This window comes from Sorex araneus, chromosome 10 (genome assembly GCF_027595985.1).
Source record: "Sorex araneus isolate mSorAra2 chromosome 10, mSorAra2.pri, whole genome shotgun sequence".
NCBI lineage: Eukaryota > Metazoa > Chordata > Mammalia > Eulipotyphla > Soricidae > Sorex > Sorex araneus.
In genome coordinates, this window is record NC_073311.1 from 55,876,883 (window position 1) to 55,904,276 (window position 27,394).

At 40.1% G+C, this 27,394-nt stretch overlaps 1 protein-coding gene across 2 annotated transcripts in view; it reads left to right on the plus strand.

Annotated features, from left to right (window-relative positions):
• PTPRO (protein tyrosine phosphatase receptor type O) overlaps positions 1-27,394 on the plus strand; it is a 237,310-nt gene that overhangs the window by 93,058 nt on the left and 116,858 nt on the right. The gene's annotated exons all lie outside the window — the stretch shown is intronic.

Here is a 27,394-nt window from a genome sequence, read left to right on the forward strand (position 1 = left end):
ATATCAATAAATGATTGTTGAGTAATGAACTGTCTCAACACCTAAATTCCTACTGGCATTGTTGTTTTCTCTTTTTCTGGTTTGAATTCTAAATTTCTGATAAATAGCTATGATTGGTCTTGTTCACAAGTCATTTACATAATGGATCAACATCACATTATGCACATCCTGAAATATAAAATGTAATAAAAGCAGGAAAACATGATGCTTCTGAAAGCTATGTAAGATCTTGCACGATAGATTATGTATACTTTTATGATGCATAATTTGGAGCATTACTAATGCACATTAAATCCACTAGATTTTTAAACTAAAGCACACAGAAGCTTAACACTGATGCAGTTTTAAAGGAACAAAGGTGAGCATAAGAACAAAGAATAGACAAAACAGGCACAGCTCAGCTATGAATTTTAGCAGATACTCGTGTTCTCATTGAGAAAAGCCTCCTTTGACATCATTTGTGCCAACAAGACCATTTATCATCCTAAGATGCTCTGGTCATGATAAGCGAAGGCCTAATTGATATGAGCTAAGTTTTCAGACTCGGGCGCTGTGGAGAAAGGTCAATGTAGCAGTAAAGCTGCCCATTAGAAAGTGGCATCTATCAACTGCTGGAAATGAGCACATGCCAGAGGATGAAGTAATTCCGATTGCTTCCACCCTTTTTCAAGATCCCTGGAAATAGATTTTTTTCATTGCACTTGAGAAATGTAGCCAACAACATAACTGATGCAAAAGCAAGATCATTTTTCCCTCACAGTTCAGGTGTACTTCCAGCCATCTCTGTCATACGATACGTAGGAATGACCTCAAAGTTTGACTTATGGGAATATTCTTCTAATGAATAAACAAAGCATGAGAAGAAAAGTTCTTGGTGCACTACGTTAATTTAACCTTCTTGTGAGCACAGCATTTGAGTAGGCAGTGTATATAGCAAGAGAAAAGCAGATGAAAAAGTCAAAGCTGGCATGGTTCGTTTTAGTTCTGTTGTGTTTTCATAGAAAAATCCCGCTATTTAATGGAATTCATCAAGATCAATGTGTATCCAAACATGCATCCAACAACCAATTGAGCCAGTAACTTATAGGATGCCTGCTATCATTCAGCTCATTTAGGCTTTCTCAGTGAGTTTCAGATTTTTTATTCTCTTGGGCCCAGAGAGATAATACAGTGGGGAGATTTCTCGCCTTGCATGCAGCTGACCCTGTCACCTCACATGGCACCCCCAAGCCCCTGTAGGAGTGATCCCTGAGCACAGAGCCAGAAGTGACCTCTGAGCACCACTGGGTGTGGTCCAAATACCAAAATTATTTTTTCAATTAAAAAAATTCAATTCTATTATTACTACCCATAACTGGGTAGTGAGTCTTCAATAATGTTAGAAACAGTACTCCTGTTCCATAGCATGTCATGGACCTCCACGTGCTGATTAGACCTCATCAGCCAATCTTGCACAACTGTTTCACTAGGTTCCTCAGACCTATCCCTCATGGACTACAGTCACCAGTGTCTGAATCCTCCCATGTGTATCTCTGGTGAGGACTCCTCCACTAACTATGAAGGAATTCTGCTTTTTGCATCCTGTGAGAATCAGCTAAGATATCCTGCCCCATCTTAGCATGTTTTCTCAGTAACCCATGCCGCCATTAAAAGTATCTTTAAGATAATAATTCCCAGAGGGGTAGACACAAATATTTTTGAAAATCAGAGGGCTTTTGGTAGGTGATATTATATATTTATATATACTCTCTCTATAAGACTAATTTTAGACTTCACCTAAACCTTAATATAGAGACAAATATTTTGATTCATTCTGATCTAGAGTATAATTGGGGGGAACTAGAAGGATTTTGCTGTTACCATTTTTGCACTTCTGCAGTAATAAGTTCAGTTGTATTTGGCTTTAGAGTTGCTTCTTTGCTTTCAACACATCACGCCGAGAAAGGCAAGTAATGGGATAATCATAGGTTCCATTGCTTCTGCCTGTCAATATCCTAATTACTTCTCTAGCCTACTTAGATGACTCAGAGCCAATGCCATGAATACTGATGCTCAGAGATGATGCCAGGGAGAGAACTCGTGTAGTTCTATCCTGTCCTTCGGCTTTTATCATTCCTCCCCCTGACGACTTAAGTGCACATGTTAGAGAAGAGTCTGGTCATCAGAAGGGAACTCATTAGCCTTTTAAAGTAGGGCAGGCTAAGAGGAAGATGGCCTAAAAGAAGAAGTGCTTCTAACTTTCTGGACGGTGTTTCCCATTATCAGCATTTCTCTGGCACTTTAAGTTATAACTGAATAGTCACAAATGAATAGTGTATGACTATGAAATGTAGCAGATGAATTATCTTTCAGTGAATTCTTATTTACATAGAGAGCGCTCTATTTTAAATCTCATATTTATAGAACATCAAATGTCACACACTTGACAAGGTAATTTTTTCCACAGAGGCATTCTCACTAGAGTATGAAGATGGAAATAAAAAATTGACAGTGATTAATGATGAAAATATCCCATTTTCTTTAACATTTAGACGTATTATATGATTCTGCTCGAAGTGAGATTGGAGCTATTAAAGACTGCAGGATCCACCGTAATTATCCATGGAAACTGGAAGAAAATACGTTTAGATAACTCCTCATTCATCATTTATAATAATTTATTATGTTTCTACCATGGGGTGATCCTAGAGAAAAACTAGAGATAGTCTTGATCCTTCAGGGATTCACAATAACTTGGAAATAGGGACATGGAATGAGAAAACTAGTCCGTTGAAAAGAATCCCTTATTATGGGAAAGATACAAAATACGCCTAGATGGAAAAGTAGAAGCAAGACATTTCAGCTGGGGAAATAGCTTTGTGAAGCTGGCAAGAGTGTGGTGTCTGTAGGGAAAGGTTGCCAGGCCGAGGCCACTCCAAAGTACTGGTGAGGATGATGATGAGCTGTGATCCCGTTGTACAGGCCGCCCACACGGATGAGTCTCCCTCTGGTCAGCTGATCTTGCTTGGTATCCAGTACTGCCTTCCCAATCTAGTTATCACTGCTGTGCAGGATTAGTTTCTCAAGTTACAAGATGGAATAAGTTCCTTCTCATTGGTCTTTGATTCCTGTCTTTCACCCATCCTTCTAATAATGTTTGTTGCCTTTCAACCTGTTGAAGCTGGTTGATTTGGGGGGGCGTGGGAGGGTGGGATTAGGGGATTAGGGGATGGTAGGTGATGTGGGTGGATTATATAACCTTCGCCCAGCTGTGCTTGGGGACTACCTGTGTTGCGGTTACCTGTTGTACTCTCCCTCTCTTGTCCTTGTTGAAACTTGTATAAATTCTCAAAGTCATCCTTTACTTATTTTACTTGTATTTCTATAGCATTTTTGTTTATTCCATTACTTTTGTGGAGGACTGCTTTATTTTTTAGGTCTGGAGAACACCACTTACTCTGTGCCAGGTTAATCTAACATGCTTACAAAATCACCACCTTAAGTTCTATAAATTCTACGAAAAGGTTTATTTTCTTTTCTGTAGTGGAGTAAATTTTTACTTGGGAAGCAATTAGTTTACATAGTAACTTGAGGGAAACATAATCACCAAAATTATTATTCTACCCTAAAATCACATTTTTCTATTTTACTAACATCTTTCGTATGTGCGGTTCTCATCTTGAAGGACTTACATGATATTTACCAAACTAGTACCAAAGCATTTCTTTCATTGTTTTCCACTTTTAATGAGATCACAAATTCCATTAAAATTTCTAATTGGATCCTGCTGAGATGTAGAAAAAACTATTAATGTTTACATGTCTTTGTTGAACATAATTGCTATATCAAATTCTTGAATTAGTTCCAGTAGTTTTAAAATTAGCTACCTAGGAATTTTTCTTAGTCAGACCCCTAAAAAGGGTTAGCTTTATCTCTCGAATATTTTTAATTATATCGTCTCATTTTGTGTGCATATATGCAAAATGAAAGGATGAGTGATAATATTCTTCATTTTCCAGTTCCTGGCTCTAATTGAACTATTTTCTAATATTTCATCATGGAGGGTGTTTTCACATTGAAGTTTGATTTTTATTCCTGGAGTCATTTATTTTACTTTTTTAAATGACATGTTGCTTGCTCATGTGGTCAGGCTCCCTCCCAGCCCTTTGTCCTAACTTTCCATCATCTGCCCAGTCCAAAATATGGTCACTGTCATCCTGTTGCTCATGGATTTACTTGAGCGGACACCAGTACCGTCTCCATTGTGAGACTTGTTTTACTGTTGTTGGCATATCAAATACGCCATGGGTAGCTTGCCAGCCTCTGCCGTCTGGGTGACACACTCTCCGTAGCTTGCCAGACTCTCCGACTCTCCGAGAGGGGCCGAAGAATCGAACCCCGGTTGGCCTCGTGCAAGGCAATAGCCCTATCCGCTGCGCTATGGGTCCGGCCCCAAACATGGTATGTGTTTGAAAAGCTTGACGCCAACCTGAGAGCCATTGCTGTGTAGGATTCTCCACTCCGTGTTAGGATTCTCCACTCCGGTCCTTATTCATTTCTAGTGCTGTCTCTATTCTTGTAGCTTATGAGTTCCTTTCAATTTCATCAGAATTTGTATTGATGTGGAGTTCACGTTGCTAGACAAAGTATCAGCGACCTTGTAAATTAAATTTCAGTGAATAAAATAGTGAATGAAAGCTCTGTTCCAAGTGCTTAATTTTCATATGCTAAGTCGAATAATGGTCCTTCCAAGGTATTTGTTATTATTGTTTATTATTTTTAATTTATAATTTTTTACACAGTGAGATTTTTTTAAACTAAAGCCTTTGCATCACAGAGGAAAAGTTATTTATTTGCCAGTTTGTTTCTTTTTTAAACATGCATTTACAATTTTTGTTGAAGTAATGATTTGCAATACTGATAATTATACTTTTTTTTTTGCTTTTTGCTTTTTGGGTCACATCCGGCAATGCACAGGGGTTACTCCTGGCTCTGCACTCAGGAATCACTCCTGGCAGTGCTCAGGGGACCATACGGGATGCTGGTAATCGAACCCAGGTCGGTCGCATGCAAGGCAAATGCCCTCCCCGCTGTGCTATTGCTCCAGCCCCCATATTTATACTTTTTATAGATACTTTGTTCCAACCGCATCACCAGAGTGCCCATAGTTTTTCAAAAACTGTATGTTATTTTTACAGGTATATACATCTGAAAATTAATAGCATGGATAATTTTATGCCAATACATTTTAAATTTTTTTATGAAATAGATAAATCCTACAAACATGCAATTTGGTAAGAAAACTTGAAGAGGAATATCTGAATTTTAAACCCGAAGCCAGAGCGATAGTACAGTAGGTAGAGCCCTTGGCTTGCACACGGTCAACTCAGGGTAGAGCCCCAGCTCCCGTGGGGTCCCCAAGCCCACCAGAGGGACTGGTGAACAGAGCCAGGAGTCAGTCCTGCGCATAATCAAGTGTGTCCCAAAAAACAAACAAGCAAAATCTGAATAGGCTTATAAAAGTATGCAAGTTTGTTAATCTTAAAGAAAAAAAATTGACTTTATGTTAAAAACTATTATTTAATAGATAATGCCTAAGTGTCGGCATTACTAAGTTAAAGAATGTAAAAAGCATTTCTATGGATAGAATAATCACCTGAATAGACATAGAACACTCAATATAAGTTAAATACTAACTCACTGTTGACAAAGTGTAAAACCCCTTCGTAAGCAGAAAGTAAAGAGACCTTTCTGAATCTAGTAGAAGGCAACCAGAAACATCATCCATGATGCATGCCGTCCTCGATGGCAAAGTGCTGGGAAGTGTGCCTTATCTTTAGAAACAAGCTCCTTGAATGTTTCTTGCACAGTGGGTTTTAAGATTACAAATTCCTTAAACTGTTGTCTGTCCTTGAGCTTCTGTGTCATTTTTTCCAACCTCAATGATAAACTAGCTGCATTGAATATTCCTGGTGAGGTGTTCATTTCTTTGAGTTTTCTGGTTTGGGTTTGTTTTTATTGTTGTTTTTGTTTTTTACTCTATCCCACCATTCTCTTCTGGCTCACAGAAACCCATTTCATAGCTCTCCTGTGAATCTCATGGGCTTTGCTTTCTATATAAGTTCCTTTTCTGATCTCGCTCTTTTCAATCTTCTCTCTCTCTTCAGTAAAAGTTATACCGATTATAATTTGTCTTTTTTTGATTTGTCTTATGACTGAAATTAGATACGCACATTGCAAAACAGGAAGGAAATGTTATTTCATTAGTTTTATTTCATTATTCTCTGTTATTATTTTCTGGGAAGATGATCATTGGACACAAATTCTGTGTGTGTCTGTGTCTGTTTGTGTATGTGTCTGTGTTTTCTGGTGTTTTGCTCCCCCATGTTTGGTGGTTCTCAAGACTTACTTCTGATTCTGTGCTCAGGAATCAGTCCTAACAGGACCCATGTGATGCCAGGGATTGTACCCAGGTCAATTGTATGCAGGTGCCTTACCTGCTATACTATGTTTCCAGCCTTTGGAGCCAAATTTGGAAATGATCCTAATAAAGATTTAACTTTGTTGAGGACATTTGCCTAGAGAATTTAGAAATAATAAAGTTGTTAGTTCATTAAAACTATGTTTGATATTTTAAAGTAGACCTCAATTAAAAATATTTTAATTACAAATTTTTCAGTCTCTCAAAAGTCAAAGGAATTCCATTTGTTTCTGTTCAAAGATCTAACTCCATTAAGTGCTTACTCCAAAAATCCCAGTTGGTGCTTGGCTGAAAAAATTTGTATTTTCTTCTTTGATCTAGGATCACTGCCTGAATAATACAGTGTTAGACTCTGTATAGCAAAATTGTGACTACAAAGATTTTGCCTTCAGTCTCCAAAAGGCTGGAGCTTTTGTTTTGTTTTGTTTGGGAAAGAAGCTCCCAAGTGGTATCTAAGGTCTTGGAGGCCATTGTTTGAATGTTTTTGGTGGGCTAGCAGCTCAGAGCTAGGGCTTGAGGATGCGGAGGTGATTTGGTCCTCATTATCGATGATGGGGACCTCCAGGGTGACACCAGTGGAGTCTACTAAGGCAACACCGTGGGGTCTACCCAGATAACACCAGGTAGAACTTAGTAAACTATGTGATGCCAGGGATCAAACAAAATGTGGAATAAGGAGATCATGTCAGGGTTTGAGAGAGAAGGAAAGCAAATTTCATTCTTGTCATCACAAAATTCAGAGTAACCAGCTTGTTCACTTTCGTTGGAAGAAATTGCCTTAAAACACTAGACTCTTTAGTAAATGTCTACCACATAACCGTTTTTCTCCATTCAAAATCTCATGAAACCATTCTTTTTTTTTATCTCCCATCAGTTTCTCAGTGATTTCACAGTAAAAATCTGAGTGAAATTATCTCCTTTTGTAAATAAGGTGTTTTAAGTAGGTGAACAACCTAATTGTCAAACAGATCTATAGTTGTTTTAAAAAGTAATTACAAATTTAACTGTTCAAATAATTGTAATAGCTCAATGAAATAGGTTTTATATGACTACAGCTCTACAAACAGATAAAACATAATAAGAAACTCATGGGTGTTCTATACTTCTACATATTCCGATAATTTTCAGAAGAATCATTTCTCTTACATTTAGCTTTCTACCTTAGAAAGTATATTAATATTATAAGCCATTGTATGGTATTTTGAAATAGTAAGTAAAATTATATATTACTTTAATATCTGTGTACTGCCCTTTTAGAATAAATTCTTTTTTTAGACTGATTCAGCAACCTAGGAGATTGCATGCCCTTCCTCCATATTTGCACTGTATGTTGTCACATGGAAACCAGAGCTAATATTCTATGACTCTTTCATTCATCTTCAAGTTCATGTCCACTGTGATATTGAGCTAAACAACTTCCTTTTTACTTAAATATATTTCTGAGATTAAATGTTTTATGCTTCAGCACTCTCTTTACTGAAAATCTGTTGCGTGTGTAATGGACTCATCAATCCCCTCTCCCAAGTTCCAGTCGCATTCCATTCTCCTGGAGACCTCCAACCCATCTCCTCCACCTCCACCACAGTCCTTTCCTCCCCAGTAACCGTTACCATTTTCACCTAATTTAAGAGTTGGTACTGCTTTTTGATTTTTAGCACTTTGATCTTGATCCACAAGAACCACAGTCAAACTAAAAGTACATTTATTTGGGTGATTTGTCTGCATAAAAAGAAACGGAGGGGCTGGAGCAATAGCACTGCGGGTAGGGTGCTTGCTTTGCACGCAGCCAATCGGGGTTTGACTCCCACCATCCCATATGGTACACTGAGCACCGCCAGCAGAAATTCCTGAGTGCAGAGCCAGGAGTAATCCCTGTGCATCACCAGGTGTGATCCAAAAAGGAAAAAAAAAAAAAAGGAGGATAAGTAAGCATCCCTTGCTTATTTTCTCTCAGAGTGAATGAATGGTAAAGCAGCAAGGATCAGTAAACTCTAAGAAAAAAGAAAGAAATTTTCAGGAGTCATTTGTGCAAGAATCATTACTTGGAAATATCGAGAGTATTGTGCACACATGTATATGGAATTCCTCCTGGCTCAATTTTTGTAGTTTCTATTGTAATTAATAAAAGCATTGATAGTAGTCTTTTGACTATCTATTGGGTTGAACAAATTGGGTTGATATCATTAAACAACTACTAAAATTGTCTGTGAAATGCCTGTGAATCAAAAAAGCTATAGAATGTGTACAAAGATTTAGTTAGAAGCCTTTTCAATGTACAACTAGTAATAAAAATGAAGATGTGATGGAAACTACATGAAAAAGAAAAAAGAGTTTGATTAACTTATAGTCTGTCTACAGCCGTGTCCTTTTAAAAATTCAAGAGTTGTAGTTAGTCAGCATATTTATATTGCATAAATAATTAAAATGTTTCAAAGAATTAGCATGTGTGTTGTAGACCCTGACTCTAGCTTTTGCCTTTTCTTACTCAAGAGTAGACTTTCTGCTGCTTTAATTCCCAAAGGTACCAATGTTCCCTGTTTCTCTCCAGCTCAATTTCCCTAAGCAGCTTGTTCAGGCACTGTCAGATATGATACATCTCCATAATTCTAATATGTGGACAGGAAAGTGAGATGAGGTAATAGAGTTTCCCAATACCAGAACAGAGTAATTGTAACTCTCAAAAATATGACATAGCTTGAAAAAAATATATCAAGTTAATCATTCAAATAAAGGCTCATGAATGATTTGGGATAGTTTTACAAAATAGTTATATCTATCTTGAAATGAAAACAACTATTAAAAATTTTGTACAACTGAACTGATATGATGTATTGTCATGCTGTCTCTTGATATTTTGTCACTCTATTACAAAGAGTTTATTGATTAATGTTAACAGTAATGCAGGTTCGAACTGAATGGCATATGAATCTGTTGTTCTTTGGCATTTAGCTAAGTCTCACTGCAACTTCTTAGTAAGTGAATTTGCAAAGAATCTCTTTTTTTCTTGGCATCCCTCTTTATAATATCTTTTGCCACTATTATTTTTCCTCTTTTCCTAACATTCTCTACCACCATATCACCATTTTCTTTCTATTTTCTGAATTAGAATTTCTGAGAAATGCTGCACCAAAATAAACATCATTTCAAGATTAGAAGAAATCAAATCCTAGCGAGAAATGATGGTTTGGCACCATAGACAGAAGAACACATGCTTTTCAAAATATAACCCAGACTCATCAATTTTCATTTCTCGGTTATTGAAAACATTCCTATCAGCCAGCCATTATCTCAAGATGTGATTTTCATGCCAAGAAGTTCTAATAAGATTAGCTAGAATGGTTTCACTTTTCACGCTCTGATTGCATCGTCAGGTTTTCCACACACATTAATAAATGTATAAAAATTAAGTTACAGCAGACATACAAATTTTTTATTATTTATTTGTTTTTGGTATTACATGGCAGCATACATAAACACTGGCAGATTGCTGTAAACAACTTAAATACTTATCCTCGATCCATACACTATCTTTTGTTTGTTTGTCTTGAGACCACATCTGGCTGATGCTTAGGCTCTGCACTTAGGAATGATTCCTGACAGGACTCAGGAGATTATATGAGGTGCTAGGAATGGAACCCAGGTTTGCCACGTGGAGGAAGCACCCAACCCTCTGCACTATCTCTCCAGCCCCATCATTGTGTTATCTTATCACAGTTTTCAGACCAGTGGTGACCTAACACTTGCTTACATGACAATAACTGAGAAGTATAAGACTGCTTTATACTTATATATTATAAAATATAGCTATAACTATAAAATTTATAATTAGCAAACTTTATAGTTACAATGCTATAACTTTATCAGTAAAATTACAGCACCCTAATGTAGAATACAGTCATTTCAAATAAATACGAAGAATGTTTCCTGATATATAAGAAAGATTTTCCCCCATATAACCATATATAATCATGTTAGAGAGCATTTTTATCCAATTTTATTAAATAAAAATAACATGGTGAAAATAAGCAAGTGTCACAATGATTATCTCTGGCTTATTTATGAAGAATCTTATGACTGTTACGGAGAGTATTTTTCTTTGTTATTAATGTTTTTGCCATCTTTAAGTTTTGTGCCATGACCACCTGTTTCTTTGCTTAAAACATTAGGAGTCATGGAAATTGATTGTTATTTTCAATTGTTCATTTGATGTTTTTACATTTTATTTCATGGTTTATGTGGTTTTCATATTTGAATAGTGGACTCTATGGGTCCATTTCTGGGGCTGAGTTACACAGCCTCAATAGGTAACAAAGTGTGGGTGCCCCAGAAACATTTAGCAATGTAAATGAAATAACTGACATTATTTGTATCTTATTTTCAAAGCAAGTAGTTTCTAAGATATTATGATTGAGTAACAGCTATCATTAAGACTTAACCTAATATCAAGTGGAACTCTATCTAGTAAGATTTATTCTCTCTTTTTACTAACAATTCAATATGTCCCCATAACAGATGGAGTAAATGAGTGAACATGTACTGCCATGAGAAGACTCCCCAAATTTCTTCACTGTAAATTATTCTCAATAATATTGTTATTTTGCTGAGGCAGGCCCTTATTGAGTGTGGAGCAAAACTCAGCTAGGCATCAGAATAGGAGGAACAGAAAAATTTCAGCTCAAACTTGTATCACCCAAATCCAATTTTGGCAAGCTAAATTTTTTGTAGACAGAGAACACATAGTGAAGCTGACATTTGTAAATACAAATGATTTAATTTATAGGTTTTGGTAGTAGGTGAGCACATTAAGGTCTCTTCAACATGGCATCAGTCTATTTAAAACAATACAGAACAGCAGTGCACCGTTTCAATCAATTATACTAGCATTCTTAGATTAAAGACAATACATAATTCTAAACATTTTCCTTAATCTTATAAGCTTTGCTTTTAAAGCCATATAAATTTGTTACCTGAGGCTAAAATTTTACCAACATATTCACATATTTGTAATTAAGCTCTCCTTGCCTAATTCAGGGGAAAGGGAGTGCTTAATGGAAGCAAGATGACAAAAACCACATCTTTCAAAAAAATTTTGTCCTGTTCTTGACCAAATAAGTTCCCTCCATGTACTCAGAGCAGCAGCTACTGTCCTATATAGTAGCAGGAGAACTAGACAGCCTGGTCCTCTTGATCTGGAGACCAAAGGCAAAGCAGAAAACCCCTCAATGGCCTCTGGCCCCACCACTTTGCACTCATGAGGACTATATGAAGCAAGGCCTCTCCATGTAAGCAAGCTAGAAAAGAACTGATCAGGGTGTATTGAACTTCTTCTTATTCCTCAGTATCAGAGGACAAAAACAAACCTTCCAGGGCCCAGGTATTTAGTTCAGCAGCAGAGCTTTTGCATTGCATGTGTAGAGCACTGGGTTCAGTCCAAGCTCTGAAGAAAAAACAAAGATAACCCCCCTACACACACACACACACACACACACACACACACACACCCTTCCAAAAGGAATGCCTGTAAAGATGTCATATGACTCCTTTTGGAGGCAACTGCCCTGTATCCCATCCCTTGCATTTCCCCCATCCCTACATAGGGACACACAGTTAAGGGTTCAGCCTCCAGGGTTCACTTTGGAATTTGCTTCTTACCATCTACATTCAGCCTAGGCTGCTGAGAAGAGTAAGATTTCAGTTAGATTAACACGCCCTATCGATTGACTGTTGGTTCTTCCCACACAACTCTTAAGGCAAGTGAAATATAATCCCAACAAATGCCCATACTTAGCTCTTTGTCCAAGGATTTCTCGAAGGTAAAGCAGAGAGAAAATGCAAATGTCGTAGAGAGCACATATCCACTCCAAAATTGGGCTTCAGTAGTCTAGAAGAGGAAAATAAAAAGCACAGCAGGTCCTTATTGCTCAATTCCTGCCCATTTGCAGAAAATAAAACAGAAGTGATGTGGGTGAGAAACAAGACATCAGACTCAGCAGGGATTTGTTCCTCTGTTCCAAATGTTATTGCATGTATGAGTTTAATTGTTTTTACAACATCAGCACTCGCTCATTTTCTTTCTCTACACCAAGAAATATGGAAAAGGGTTGGATTAGGAAGATGCACTAACAGAGGTTTAATGCTAATAATGAAGTAACAGACTCCATAATGAAGGGACTATCAAACTTAGACAATTCATGAGTTCTTAGTGGATTTACAGATGGATGAATCCAAACATTAATTCATTAATTCTTGAATTTTCCACAATCTAATGCCCTTAACTATTATTCACCACACACACAAATATATATATATATGTGTATATATATATAAATATATATATATATATATATATAAGAAGCAAAGATTTTCAGAGCTAAATATCCCAGCTACCTATGTGGGTTATATCTTACCGTCTGCAAACAAAAACGACAATTATAGATATATTAGATCGCTAGTTCTTTTGAAACTAATGGCTCAATACCTTCTGTCAGGTTCATTTCAAGAGGATTGCCATTTATAAGAGAGAAATCGGATTTCACGTCATTCTTCTCAGGAAATATTTATTTTATTTTGAAGTATAATTCCAGTTGAGCTGTCTCACAGAGACAAGTGAAAATTGCTTCCATTGTCATTGAGATAGAGTGATCTCTGTTTTCAAAAATTCCAAATTGGCTGGTCTACATAATATAATATATAGAGATGTTTGTTTGTAATGTTGTAGATATGAAATGTATATAGTGTCATAAACTCATGTTGCTTCTATTTCAAAACACTGTTTAAAGCCCTTTGTAAAATGAAAAAAAATCCTTTGTAAAAGGGAAAAAAATTGTGTTCACTGCTTTGACTGTAACAATTGAGTTACAAATCTCCAGGAATATGACAGGAATATAGAACTACTCTAACATATGCTGCATCTTAATTTCTTTAACCTCTACGATGCTTGTCATCCAGAAAAAAATTACATGCACAACTGAGTAGAAAAAGAGGGACTCTGTGTGTGTGTGTGTGTGTGTGTTTATTTGAATCACCGTGAGTTGCAAAGCTATAAAGCTGTTCGTGACCAGGTTTCAGTCATAAACACCCACCCCTCCACCAGCGTACATTTCCCACCACCATTGTCCCCAGTATCCCTCCCACCATGACTCCCCCGCCAGCCTGCTTCTATGACCAGCAGTTTTCGTCTCCCTCCCTCACCTCCCTCTCCTTTCCTCTCCCTCCCTCAATCTCTCTCCCTCCCTTTCTCTCCTCCCTTCCCCCCCTCTCTCTCTCCCCCTACCTTCCTTCCCCTCCCCCTTTTCCCCTTTTGGGCATCATGCTTTACAGATACTAAGAGGCCATCACGTTATCACGTTTGGTCCCTTACCCACTTTCAGCCCACATCTCCCTTCAAGAATGACTCCTTCTAGGCTCAGGGACCACCATGACAATGGTGGCTGGAAGTTTCAAAGAGGGACTTTGAAGTTTTCAGAAAACAACTTAAGTCGGGAAGCTTGTGTCACCATCACCGAGATGGAGCAAACTTCAAAGACAGGAAGCGGCTCGGCCCAGATAAACCCAGAGCCGCTGAGCGCGAATTGGACCCTCTGCGGCGCTTAAAGACTTTGACTCCAAAGATGTAACACATTCGGGCATCCAGCGCAGCACCCGAGAGCAATGCATTGGGACACCAAACTGGGCTACAACTCGGTGCTGCTGGGGGTGGATTTCTTTTTCCCCCCCACCCTGTCTTCCTGCATGGAAAGCGGCGGGCTGGCGGCACCATGTGGCAGGCGCCATCTTCTGATTCCAGACCCACAGGTATTCGGATTTTACTTTGGGGGCTCCCAGGAACTCATGGGAAGGGGGCGTAACCGGCACGCCCTCGGCCCAGATAAACCCGGAGCCGCTGAGCGCGAATCGGACCCTCTGCGCCTAAAGACTTTGAATTCAGAGACTTCTTACAGCAATGCACTGGGACTGTGAGCTGGGCTATGTAATTTCTGGCAGAATTCTCCCTGGACTTTATACAGAAATCCAAAACCGCGCGGACACGGCAGCGTCCGCGCGACTTAACATTTATAATTGTTCAGCAATGTGAATCGGTTCCATTTGAACAGGTCTGACTTGGGGGGGAAACTCCAAATAATAACAGTAAGTTTTTGTTGAAAATATTGAAGGTTTTTAATGTAGCAGCCACCTCTGGACTGTGAACTAAGCAAAAGCCCCACGCTGGCCGACGTGGCGTGGCGTACACCATACTATGAGGCGCAGGAAGGGGGATGAGGGGGAAAAAGAAAAAAAAAAAAGGGAAAAGGAAAAAGAGAAAAAAAAAGAGAGAGAGAGAGAGTTATGTCAACTATAGTGAGTTTTGTGTTGAATTATGGAATGTAATCAAGGTAAAGAAAAAATGAAGTGAAATTCATTAGTTATACAGTAGGGGGTAGGGGGTGGGGGCGGGGGGTATACTGGGGTTTCTGGTGGTGGAATATGGGCACTGGTGAAGGGATGGGTGTTTGAATATTGTATAACTGACATATAAACCTGAGAACTTTGTAACTTTCCACATGGTGATTTAATAAAAATTTTAAAAAAAGAAAAAAAAAACAAAGACAGGAAGCGGAGGGTGTTTCTGGCTTTATGTTGAGGAGAGAGGCTGGGTCAGATCAGGATGTATGCACTTAGTAGTTTGTCAGGAAACACATGCTTATTTATGAAAAGGGATGGCAGATATAGAGATCATATAGGTCATATGGGCTGGAGCGATAGCGCAGTGGGTAGGGCGTTCGCCTTGCACGTGGCCGACCCAGGTTCAATTCCTCCGCCCCTCTCGGAGAGCCCGGCAAGCTCCGGAGAGTATCTTGCCCTCATGGCAGAGCCTGGCAAGCTCCCCGTGGCATATTTGGTATGCCTAAAATAGTAACCACAAGTCTCACAATGGAGAGTTACTGGTGCCCGCTCGAGCAAATCGATAAGCAATGGGATGATAGTGACAATGATAGTGACAGTGACAGTGATAGGACATATAGACACATATGTGGGAATCACATGCGTGGGCAATGCCATCAGGAGTGCACCTTTAGTGTGGTAATGAGGAAAACGGTGACTGTAGGTTGAAGGGGATTTGCTGAGCAGTCTCCACTGACCAGCTCTGTCTCTCCAGGAATCCAAGGTTCTCCTTCACTTAAAGATATTTTCAAGATTCTGTCCTGACCTATCAAAGCCAAAATTATGTTGCCAAGTGGCTCCCCCCAGAGAGGGACCATCACATCCTGAAAACTACAAATCTCTGGCAAGTTTGTTATTGCTTTCTTCCAAAGAATCTTTGCCAAAAAATTTTGGTTGTTCAACTACATGCTGATATGCCAAAATATTACACGGCCTGCTGTTTGGCATATCCCAATGTAGCTCGACTAAACTTTGTACTTTAAAGAGTGAGTTCCCCACCCCCCAATACTGGAGACTTTCCCTCCAAAATTTTATTTTGAAGTTTTGCCTCTTCTACCCTTCACCATCAAGAAGAAAGCCTTGGTTGCAGGAAGGGTAAGAAGGCAAGAAAATTGGCACCAGCATCTTGCACTCACGGGAGGACTGTGCACTGATGCTGTTCACCTTTCTCGTCTGACTTATTCAGTTAGTATAATGCTTTCTGGTCCATTCATATTGTTGCAAATGGCAGGATTTTATCTTCTTTAAAATAGTTCAGTATTACTGCATTTTGTCTGCATCTCTCTCTCTCTTTTTTTTCTTTATCTGTTTACACCCTCGCGTTGTTCCCAGCACTTGGCTCTTCCTCAGAAGACTGCAGTGACCATGGGAGGGGATGCATATACCACTGGATTAGTCTTTTATGTTTCTTTAATAGACCATTTCCACGTGAAAAGGCTCACACTTAATTGCCTGATAAGAGTCACTCTGAATTTTCTAGAGTTGGGGTGATTCCTAAGTCTGGTCTTTAAAAATTCACTTATATAGTATTCAAATATACATTTCTCTAATCCTTCGAATACCTTCTATGTAATAGAAAGCTTTCATGCCATCTCTGAAGAATTCTAAACATAAAATTGACAAAAACAGAAAATAAAATACAAAAGCAGGAGGACATAACTCAAAGGACGGAGTTCACGCTTTGCAGGTAGAGACTCCACGTTTAATCCCTGGCACCCCAAGGGCTTCAAGTTCTCACATGTGTATCTTTGATGGCTCCCAAACACAGCTGTGGAAGAATGAAAAACAATTTAGCACTGCACTGTAGCACTGTAGTCCAGGTGTTCATCGATTTGCTTGAGTGAGAATCAGTAACGTCTCCGTTGTGAGACTTCTTGTTACTGTTTTCGGCAGGCATATTGACTACCCCATGGGTAGCTTGCCAAGCTCTGCCGAGTGGGTGGGATACTCTCGTAGCTTGCCGGGCTCTCCGAGAGGGACAGAGGAATCGATCCTGGGTCGACCACGTGCAAGGCAAATGCCATACCCACTGTGCTATCACTCCAGTCCGGAAACCAATTTATGTTCTGAAACTTGGGTGAATCTAAGGCTGGTAATCCTCAGTGAATCCAGTGAGGAAATAAGGCTACAATTGAAATTTGAAGACAGGTCCGTCCAGCAGTGCAGTGCTCCCAGGGTGACTCCCAGGGTCACAGAAATTTTCAACTGTGTGCAGCACGGTGCGTATTGTGAGCCCCCGGCCCAGTTTATTCAGATCTCAGAGCCTCCCTTGCTCACTTTGCCTGTGGCAGAAGGCAGCCTCTCCAGAGACGCAGGGCGCACGAGGGGTGATCAGCAAGTGCTCTGTCCACAGAGCTCCTGCAGGCAACTGCAGTGACGGGGTGGACTTGCTCACGGAGTGTTAACCGCACTGGCCCATGGCCTCGCTGGTGAGCCATCCCTGCCTACAGCCCAGAGTTAATACTCGGAGAAAAGTAAGGCCTTACTCTTCAAACTGTGCTCTGTGGACCCGCAGCCTGTGCTCATGGGGAAGCAGCAGACTCTTGGGGCCCATCCAAACCTGTCTGAATTCATGTTCTTTTAAAAAAAAAGAACTGCCCATAGCATGGTGTCCCACTATGCCTGACCACTAACCATTTCTCAACGCTGGATGTATTTACCTGGCTTCTCTTATAAAATGTTTTTTCCTCATATGTTTGTGACCAAAAAAACAGGAAAAAGACTCTTGATTGGGCCGAAGCAATAGAACAATGAGTAGGGCATTTGCCTTGCATGCGGCCGACCTGAGTTCAATCCCTGGCATCCCATATGGTCCCCCAAGAGAAATTCCTGAGTGCAGAGTCAGGAGTGACCCCTGAGCATCGCTGGGTGCGACCCAAAACGCAAATAAATAAATAAATAAATAAATAAATAAATAAATAAAAGACTCGATTTCTTGTTGGTATTGTTGTTGTTCCCTTGTAATTATATACATACATATATATATATATATATATCAGGACTGCAGTCTGTGAGCCCTAGGCAAACAGCACCTTTCCCTGCAGCCTGGCAGCTGTGTGGTCCAACTGCCTTCCTCCTCTACGGCTTGCACAGAAGAGCACCCTGGAGGGAGCTTTGCTTTTGCTTTCTCTTGGCAGAAAGGGCAGGGGAGGGGGATGTAAATTGGTAGGTTGGGAGGGGGAACGTTGTAATGAAAATGTCACACTGTAGCTGGTTCAAGGAGACCTGAGTGTAGACAGCCTGCTAGCCGTCAGATGGCCTCACTTTACCCTCAGTTTCCCCATCTGTTTCCACGCCTGGGCAGCAGCATGTCCACATTCTTTGGGCACCCAGCACGTGCTGGGGCTCCCCCCTCCTTCTCCCCTTAGACTATTTCCTTTGCCATCACAAAGTCCAGGTCAGTCTTGCTTCCATGAAGCTATGACCTTCCATTTTCTTTCTTTACTTCTTTTTGCCTCAAGGTTTTTTACACCATCATTGTGATTTCAGTCATATAATGTTCCAACACCCATCCTTCCACCAGTGTCTATCTCCCACCGCCAATGTCCCAAGTATCCCTCCCACCCATCGTCCACCCACCCCCCACCCTGCATCTATGGCAGGCACTTTTCTTCTTTCTCTATCTTTTCCTTCGTTCCTTCGTTCCTTCGTTCCTTCCTTCCTTCCTTCCTTCCTTCCTTCCTTCCTATTCTTTCCTTTCTTTCCCTTCCTTCCTTCCTTCCTTCCTTCCTTCCTTCCTTCCTTCCTTCCTTCCTTTCTTCCTTCCTTCCTTCCTTCCTTCCTCCCTTCCTTCCTTCCTTCCTTCCCTTTCTCTTTCTCTCTTTCTCTCTTTCTTTCTGTCTCTCTCTGTCTCTCTCTGTGTCTTTCTGTCTCTGTCTCTGTCTGTCTGTCTCTCTCTCTCTCTCTCTCTCTCTCTGACCTTTTCTGGCATTATGGTTTGCAGTACAGTCAATGAGATGCCACCATATCCTTGTTTTTTCCTCCTTCCGACTGAGGCTCTGATCTACTGCTCTCTCCTGTTCTCAAGAGACACCAAATGCAGTCATCTCTTGCTCAGGAGACTAAGTAAATGACCTTATGACAAGGCCCTCAATACCTGACCATGATCGTCATGTTCCTGACCACACTGCTGCTCTCACCCCTGGCCTGAGACACCCCCTTCCCAGTGGGGCCCCTTTCCCGGCTGAGTCTTGCTCTTCCCTGCAACATCAGCACTGCCTATTGCTATGCCTTGCCTCTGTCGTGCTGTGTGGGTCTCCTTACAGTATTTCATGCTTTTACTATCATTGTACAATTAGAATCAATCTTGTAAAAGTTAAAACTAGTCTCCCCTGCACACAGTCCTGCAGATAACAGCAAGTAAGCATGGCAAATTATTGTTTCAATTGCTTCTATTTGAATTCCCAGGCTTCTAGTCCTGGTTATTGATAAAATAATGATAATACATTCTAAGCATTGTTTTACGGATTAAGCATACTTCTTCCAAAGCACTGAAAAAAAGCCCTGGCATATGCTAGGCATTTAATATATGCTAGAGACTACTATTGTGAGTATTCTTTTCTCTCTTTAATTACAGCAGTTAGTATGGGCTTAATTATAATTACCTGATAAGTGAAAATCTCTTTCCCATTTTGAATGCTAAAGGGAATACACAAAGAAGTAGACACATTAATCAACTAAACAAATGGCCCAGGTTAATGGTATTTATTCCAAGGAAACAGAGCATTCTATTGCTCTATACTAAATACACATAATTAATTACATTTGCTGTAAATTCCATAGCAGTGTATTTTTAAATATTGCATTGAATTATCTTAAAGGATTATAAAATGTTATCAGCAAGCATAAGCATTACATGATTTGTTTCCCCCAAGCTTAAACTGAAGGAGGAAAAGATTTGGAGAAATCATTATTTTGAAATTATCGTTTGGCCAGCTTCGACCTCGAGTGAGGAAAAGTCGGACTTCAGCTGAATCTCACCAAAACAATGTTCATGAAAAACGAACTAGTCCCTGACGTTCCTTTTGCTCTCAATGGAATGAACACCTCTGAATGCAGCAGCTATGTGTACCTGGGTCAAGAACTCAACATGAGGAAGAACTTGGCACCAGAACTGTGCAGGAGGAAGAGAGCAGCATGCAACACCTTCAAGAGCATCAAAGAAGTGGTTAAGAGGACAAAGAACCTCCGGCTCCAGGCTCATCTTTTCAACTCCACCATTCTTCCTGCACTAACATATGCTTCAGAGACCTGGGCCCTACAAAAACAGGATGAGAATGCTATTCGGGTATCCCAAAGAGGAATCAAAAGAGCTATGCTTGGAGTATCACGTTTCACTCAAGTGAGAGAAGGAATCCGGAGTTCTGACCTCTGTCAACAATCAAGAATCAGGGATGCTCTCTCGGTTGCCAAGGCATTAAAAATCAGATGGTCCAGACACATAATGGGATTCAGAGATGACCGCCGAACTAGAGCTGTTACCGATTGGATTCCATGGGACGTCAAAAGACCACATGGCCACCGACCTACGAGATGGTCAGACTTCTTTGCAAAACCCTGAATGAATGGTTTGAGGCTCTTCATGTTCCTGGAGCGAGCAGATACTATTGGACTATACTAGCATGCAACAGGGAGGAATGGAGATGTTACTGGTGCCCACTCAAGCAGATCAAAGATCAATGACAGAGGAAGTGATGACAAGTGATACAAGTGATCATTTTGAAGAAAATAGATCCTGGATCTTTGTGACCTAAAATAAATGTGGCATGTGTCTTGTAATAGTCTTAGAAATTACTCATAGCTTCAGCTTTTACTAATTCATGACTTTTCAAAGTTCTGAATTGAAAGGGGTCACGGAGTCCACACTCCGAGCTGATGCTCAGCCACCGTGGCATGTGCTGAGCCAAGTGGATGAACAGATGATCTACGTGGTGGGCAGTTGCGGGAAGAAATCCCTGTCAGCTCCCACAGCAGCCGAGGACTTATTCATGGCTTATATGTGAATCTTCAAGAATATTCTCTGATGTTCAGAAACACATGGCAAGAGTCTGAGGGAACAGAAGGAAGATGGACAGTGGAGAAGGAAAAGAGATCACCAAAGGTTATAGCTTGTTTTCCACCTCTATTGAGTATTAAATAGTAACACAGAGGACTTCCTGGCTGGAAGAGATATGAAGCACCAGTCTTGCTCAAGTACTGTCTCATTGCTCAGTATTACTCGTTTTTCTTTGTTCTTGTTTTTCATGTGGGGTCCAAACCCCACAGTCCTCAGAGTTTACTCCTGGCTCTGTGCTCAAAGACCATTCCTGGCAGAGCTTGGAAGACCAGAAGGGATATCAAGGATCATACAAGGCAAGAAGCTTACACACTGTGCATCTTTCCAACTCCAGGCTCAGGATTACTCTTTTTTTTTTTCTTTTTGGGTCACACCCAGCGATGCTCAGGGTTTACTCCTGGCTCTGCACTCAAGAATTACTTCTGGCGGTGCTCGGGGAACCATATGGGATGCTGGGAATTGAACCCGGGTCTCCATGTGTAAGGCAAACGCCCTACCCACTGTGCTATCACTCCAGCCCCAGGATTACTCTTATTTCCAACTTACAGTTTTGTTTTTCTGTCTCCTTTTTATTCTCTCTTCCTATTCCTTTAGTAGTCCCTCTTAATCTGATTACATCCTTCCCTCACTAACCCCTTTGGCTCATTTTCAGATATCTCTATCTGTATTCAGGTACTACTTTTTATATCTATAATACAGTAATGAAATTTTGCTTTAATAATCCGGAAACTGAACGCTAAGAAGAAATTCTCTGACAGGAAAATAATTTGGACAAGACTTGACAAAATTATGTGGTGAGCTCTCAGTTAATTGTAGGGTGGATATCTGGAGAGTTTAAGTGCCCAAATACTTGTTAAGCTCCAAATAGCCATGCGCTGCGTTAGATTCTGTGGGAAATAATAAGTGAGACCTGGTTCTATATCCTCGGGAGGTTAAAATCTGTCAGGAAATGAATGTACAGAACTAACCAAACAAAGCACAAAGAAGATTGTTAGAAGCAATAAAATGACGGTAAAACTGAGAGGAGAGAGTCAATAGGTGCAAGGAAAGGGAGAAATGGCAAATGATTCTGGCAAGAGGAAATAGTTATGAATCAATGAAAATTAATATTGATTATAAGCATTTTTCTTTAGAACTGAACTTATTTTGATGTCATTAGATGTGTTTGAGACGTGCATCATTATAAACCAGCACATGTATCACAACATTATGTTCACATCGAATTCTATTCTTCACATTCAGTTAACCCCTTTTGCCTCATTGATCCATTCACTTCCCTATTGTTGACTGATAATTCTGATAATTTGGTCTTGCAGTCTCAAAGTTGCTCTATTTTGTTTGAATCATTTATTTGTTTTCTTTTTTAAAAATAACCCACATGCTAATAAAATCATACAGCTTCTCTCTACATGACTTTAAGTGTGTGTCAGGGTATTCAAAGTAGAAGGCAGGCTTCACTTAAAATCCATTTGTACTGGTTTTGAAAAATACACAGATGCCATACTCAGCTATTGCTGAAAGCACTGCATGTTGTGATCTTGTTAAATCTTCATTATGAATTGAATAAAAGCTTTGCAAACAAAGACCTTTTGTTTAAAGTAAGCAGTGTAAATTATTATAACTTGGCATAAGGTAGTTGTGTCGGGCCACTAAGAATAATTGTTGCAGTTTAACAACAGAAGCTTTAAGGTGGTGGGAAAGATGTAAAAAGAGATTCAAATACTTGTGTAAAAAATCCTGTGGCAATTTTTTGTCATCGCCACTAGATTCTGAAACATAAAAAAAATTAATGATTGAAAGCAGAGAAATAGTAAGAGGATAGGACATTTGCCTTTCATATGGCAGACCTGAGTTCAATCCCTGCAACCCCAAGCATCCCATATGGTCCCCCAAGCCCATCAAGAGTCATCCCGGAGTGCAGAACCAGGAGTAAACCCTGAGCACCACTGGGTGTGGCCAAAAGACAAAACAAAAAAAATTTAATGAAAAGATTACCTCATAAATATTATTTTAATTATTCCCACATTCATCTTTTAAATTTCATATTATATAGAACAACAAGAAAATATTTAATAAAAAATCCAACTAACAAGAGTAAAATCATTATTTTTCCCTACCAAATGCCAACACATAATTGACATAAATGCCGTTCTTTCCCAAAGAAAGGAATCTTTTCACTTGGTGCAGTAAATTGCATACTGTCTTTTTACAGCTGTTCTCAAAGACAAAGATATTTTTGAGCCTCATTTATAAAACATAAATATCAGATTGTTATTCCAGCCTTCTGTAATTCAAAATAGCATCCCTGCTGACTGAACATAGTACTAGGGCAATGAAAAGTAAGAACTTGTGACAACTTCGTGTTAACATTGTGAAGATTAATATGCAAAATGTTAACTTCAAATAGTTTGGACGGGTGTCCTAAATATTAAATAGTTAGGAGAGGGTAGCAAGAACCTGGTGAAAAGAAAGACCTACTTATAATTATTTCTCTACTGAAAGGACAGTAACCACCATACTAGGGTTGTATGATTCCATGTACAGAAAGAAATGACTTGAAAGAGATTTAGATGGAAGACTGGAGGTGGAAAGCCGGGGAGGGGGCGGTGTTACAGGAAGAAAGACACTAATTCTTCCTGGGGTGATCATAATGGCTTAATAAAGAGGGTGGTTCTGATAGAGGTCCAGTGTCAGAGACAAGTGCACATCTCAAATAGAGAAAGGGTATTTCAGGGAGGAGAAATACATAAGAGAAACACAGGCAGGAAATGTTCCCAGGGCTAACAGAGTGGAGAGTCAACTAATATATGGTGTTCATAGAACTTTGACTGAGAAACTGTGGCTGATAATTTGGAATGGTTTAATGGGGCAGATCATGAAGAGCTTGGGTATTAGGCTAGAAAATCTGTTTTATTTTTATTTGATAGGGCTGGAGCAATATAGAATAATAAGAAAGTTTGATGATATTTTTTGATTTGGTTTGTACTGGCAGTACTCAAGGGCAACTTCACCCTTCTGCTTCAGGGTCATTCCTGGTGATGCTCAGAGTACCAGAGTGCCAAGGTTCAAACCTGGACCTGCAACATGCAACGTATGTGTCCAACCCATTAAGCCATCTTTGTACCTTGAATTATATTTGTAACAAGTTTAAGTAAAAACAAGGTTGTGCTGCCACTATTTCTAAAAATGACACATTGAACAAAATGCATGTTTACTACTTTTAGTCTGATTATGATGTTGAAGATTTCTATGATAGTGAAAATTTAACTTTCTCTACTATCTATTAAGGTTTTTATGGTGTTTTTCTTATAGAAAAGTTTCTGATACAACTGACAAGTTTCCTTAGTCAGATTCATCAAGTGTATTTTCAACTTTTTGTAAGCCCCAAAATACAAGTGCTGAGTATATGCAATACATAAAACATGGCAAGAATCTCAATTACCTATTGTCATTTTAGTCTTCTAACATTTTGCAAGCTAAGCATTCTTTCTTTTTTCTTTTTTCTTTTTTTTTTTTTTTGCTTTTGGGGTCACACCTGGCGATGCACAGGGGTTACTCCTGGCTTTGCACTCAGAAATTACTCCTGGCAGTGCTCAGGGGACCATATGGGATGCTGGGAATCGAACCTGGGTCAGCTGCGTGCAAGACAAACACCCTACCCACTGTACTATCACTCCAGTCCCCTGCAAGCTAAGCATTCTTTTTTATTGTTTTGGGGCCACACTCATTGGTGCTCAGGGCTTATCCCCGACTCTGTGCTCAGGGATCACTCCTGGTAGGGCTTAGGGAACCGTGCGCAGTGGCAGAGATCAAACCCAGATTGGCAGCATACAAGAGTGGTCCCTATCTACCATGCTATCTTTCTGGTAAAGCTCTGCCAGGTTTCTATGTGACAGTCTATGGTATAACTGATATAACTGATATTCATATTTAGCTTTGTCTTTGAGTCACTCACTCTTCTTTATAGTACTCTGTAACTCCAGTGCCCTCGAATTACCATGTAATAGGGATGAGTTAACACAAAGTGACGGTCATATCTCATGATTGCAAAGGAATAAAGAAAGTCAAGATGGCTTGTGCACGACTTCCAAGTATAACTCATGGCGTCATAGGGTGTGGCACCCACGTCAACATAAAGATTTGGAGATAACATGGATTAACCCATGTCCACCATATAAGAACAACGTGATCTTAGGAGTGTTACTTAATCTTCCTGAGATCAGTTACCAACCTGGAAGGGGCAATCAATATCAGTTACACAAAACTGTAAGAGCAACAAGTAAAATAACACCTACAAAGGTCTTTAACGCTAAGTTCTTAATAAAATCAAGCTTAATTCATGGTAGTATTTATATTATCATGCTGTGGGATCTATTCAATTCTCAGACATCAGATGCCATCAGAGCCAACACCTTTTAAATATTATGTCCAGACTTGTCTTCTAAATTTTAGATCCATTTTTCATCACCTTTGCCTACGTCCTTGGCTATTTCATGGGCATCTCCAAAGCATCAAAGTGAAGGAAACTAATGATACATGTTACTCTTATTCCTACCCTGTTAATAACACAGTCTTTTGACAACAGTGGTGATGTTAATGTTGGTGGTGATGTTAATGATAGATAGATAGATAGATAGATAGATAGATAGATAGATAGATAGATAGTCATAGTATGTGTGTGTTTGTGTAAAGTCAATAGTACAAGCATCCAAAGACAATCAAATCTCGTCACTAAATTCTGAGGAATGTGTCTCCTCCGTTTCTGCTAACCGTCAGCCCCAACGCTTCTCTGCTCGATGCTTCAGCCACGCTTCTCACATCTCACGGACTAGCTCTCCATACTGTAAGCGGCGTCTTCGTCCCCTTGAGTCTTGCATGAAGGTGGCTTTACATCCCGCCCTGTCTTTAAGTCAAGTCCCCCTGAAGATTTCCGCTGATTTGGGGAAGCTTTTCCTTCTCACAATTTCTCTTCCCTCAGGCTTCAGTGTCCAGGAAATCTGCTTCGATGTTTTCGCCAGGGCTTGCTGTGAGAGGATGGGCCCTTTCAGCTAGTCCCACAATGACCCGCTCGCACAAAGCACCTGAGGATAGCAAACACACACGGAGACTGAGCTTGGGAGAGGGGGGAGAAAGCTTTCCTCTTCAAAGTGCTAGTTTCTAACCCAGCACTTTATATTCCCATTTCGAGAGCCTCTTTGACCTTCTGCCCAGCTGACGTTTTCATTACCAAAGGCCACTTGTGCATCTCAGCAAAGCCCCACCCTGCCACTCTTCTGGCCCTGGTTTTGCTAATCCCTTTCCTCTTCTGTCTCCTCCTGACTTTTGAAGGAAGCCTTGTTAACTTAGTAACCTGAGTACCAGTGGGCTATCTGTGGTTCGTTTTGTTTTGATTGTGTATAGATTTCTCTGCCCATGGCATTAGCATGACCCTTCCATCCCCAGATCAGTTATCAAAGTTTTTTTTTTCTTGAAATCTTTCTCCAATAAGAATTCTGGAGACAATTAACCTTATAAATTTTGCTTCTGTCACAGAACCTGAATTTGACCCTTTCGCTCCCCTGATAGCCATCGGACCTTCCCACAAGGATCTCTATGACCTCGCCTCAGCTCTGACGCTGCCATTCTGATGCCATTCTGGTTTCTCAGGTGTATTGTGCTGCCCCAGATCCTCCACCCTATGTCGTAGATCCTGTTTCTCTATCACGCCACCAGGCCAACATATGCTGTAGCCTGCATTGAGCTGAGAAGGTCGCCTCTTTCTCCATCTTAGGCCACCTTCCAGAGGCTCTTTCAGCACCCTCTACTCAGATGCACTCAGTGCCCCTCCACTTGTCATTCAGCATTTCCAATCACATATTTTCTGTCTTTCTCTGTAGATGCTAAACACCCTCGGACAGGAGCCACATTTCTTAAGTATATTATTTTCCCCACCAAATATATCACTGTATCACTATCATCCTGTTGCTCATCAGTTTGCTTGATGAGACCAGTAACATCTCCATTGTGAGACTTGTTACTGTTTTGGGCATATCCAATACACCACAGGTAGCTTGCCAGGCTCTGCCCTGTGGGAGAGATACTCTTGGTAGCCTGCCTGGCTGTCGGAGAGGGGCAGAAGAATCAAACCCTCTTCGGCCTCATGCAAAGCAAACGCCCTACCCGCTGTGCTATCACTCCAGTCCAACAAATATATCATAGAATTTAAACTTTAAGGATTATGCACCAGTTTGCCTTGAATAAAGCATGTGTATAAACTATTGTGCTTGTCTCCTTAAGCTTCTCAACTTTAATTTACCCACGTAGGTGGTGGCCACATAGAATGTGTCCACATAGGCAGGGATCTGTCTTCTCGGTGAAGCAAAGAACCCCAAGGCTGTTGGAACTTCTTTATTGCTGAGGTCTGACAGCTGTGTGGTTGCTGATGCTCGTACCTAGACGAGGAGAGAAGCTAAAGGGCA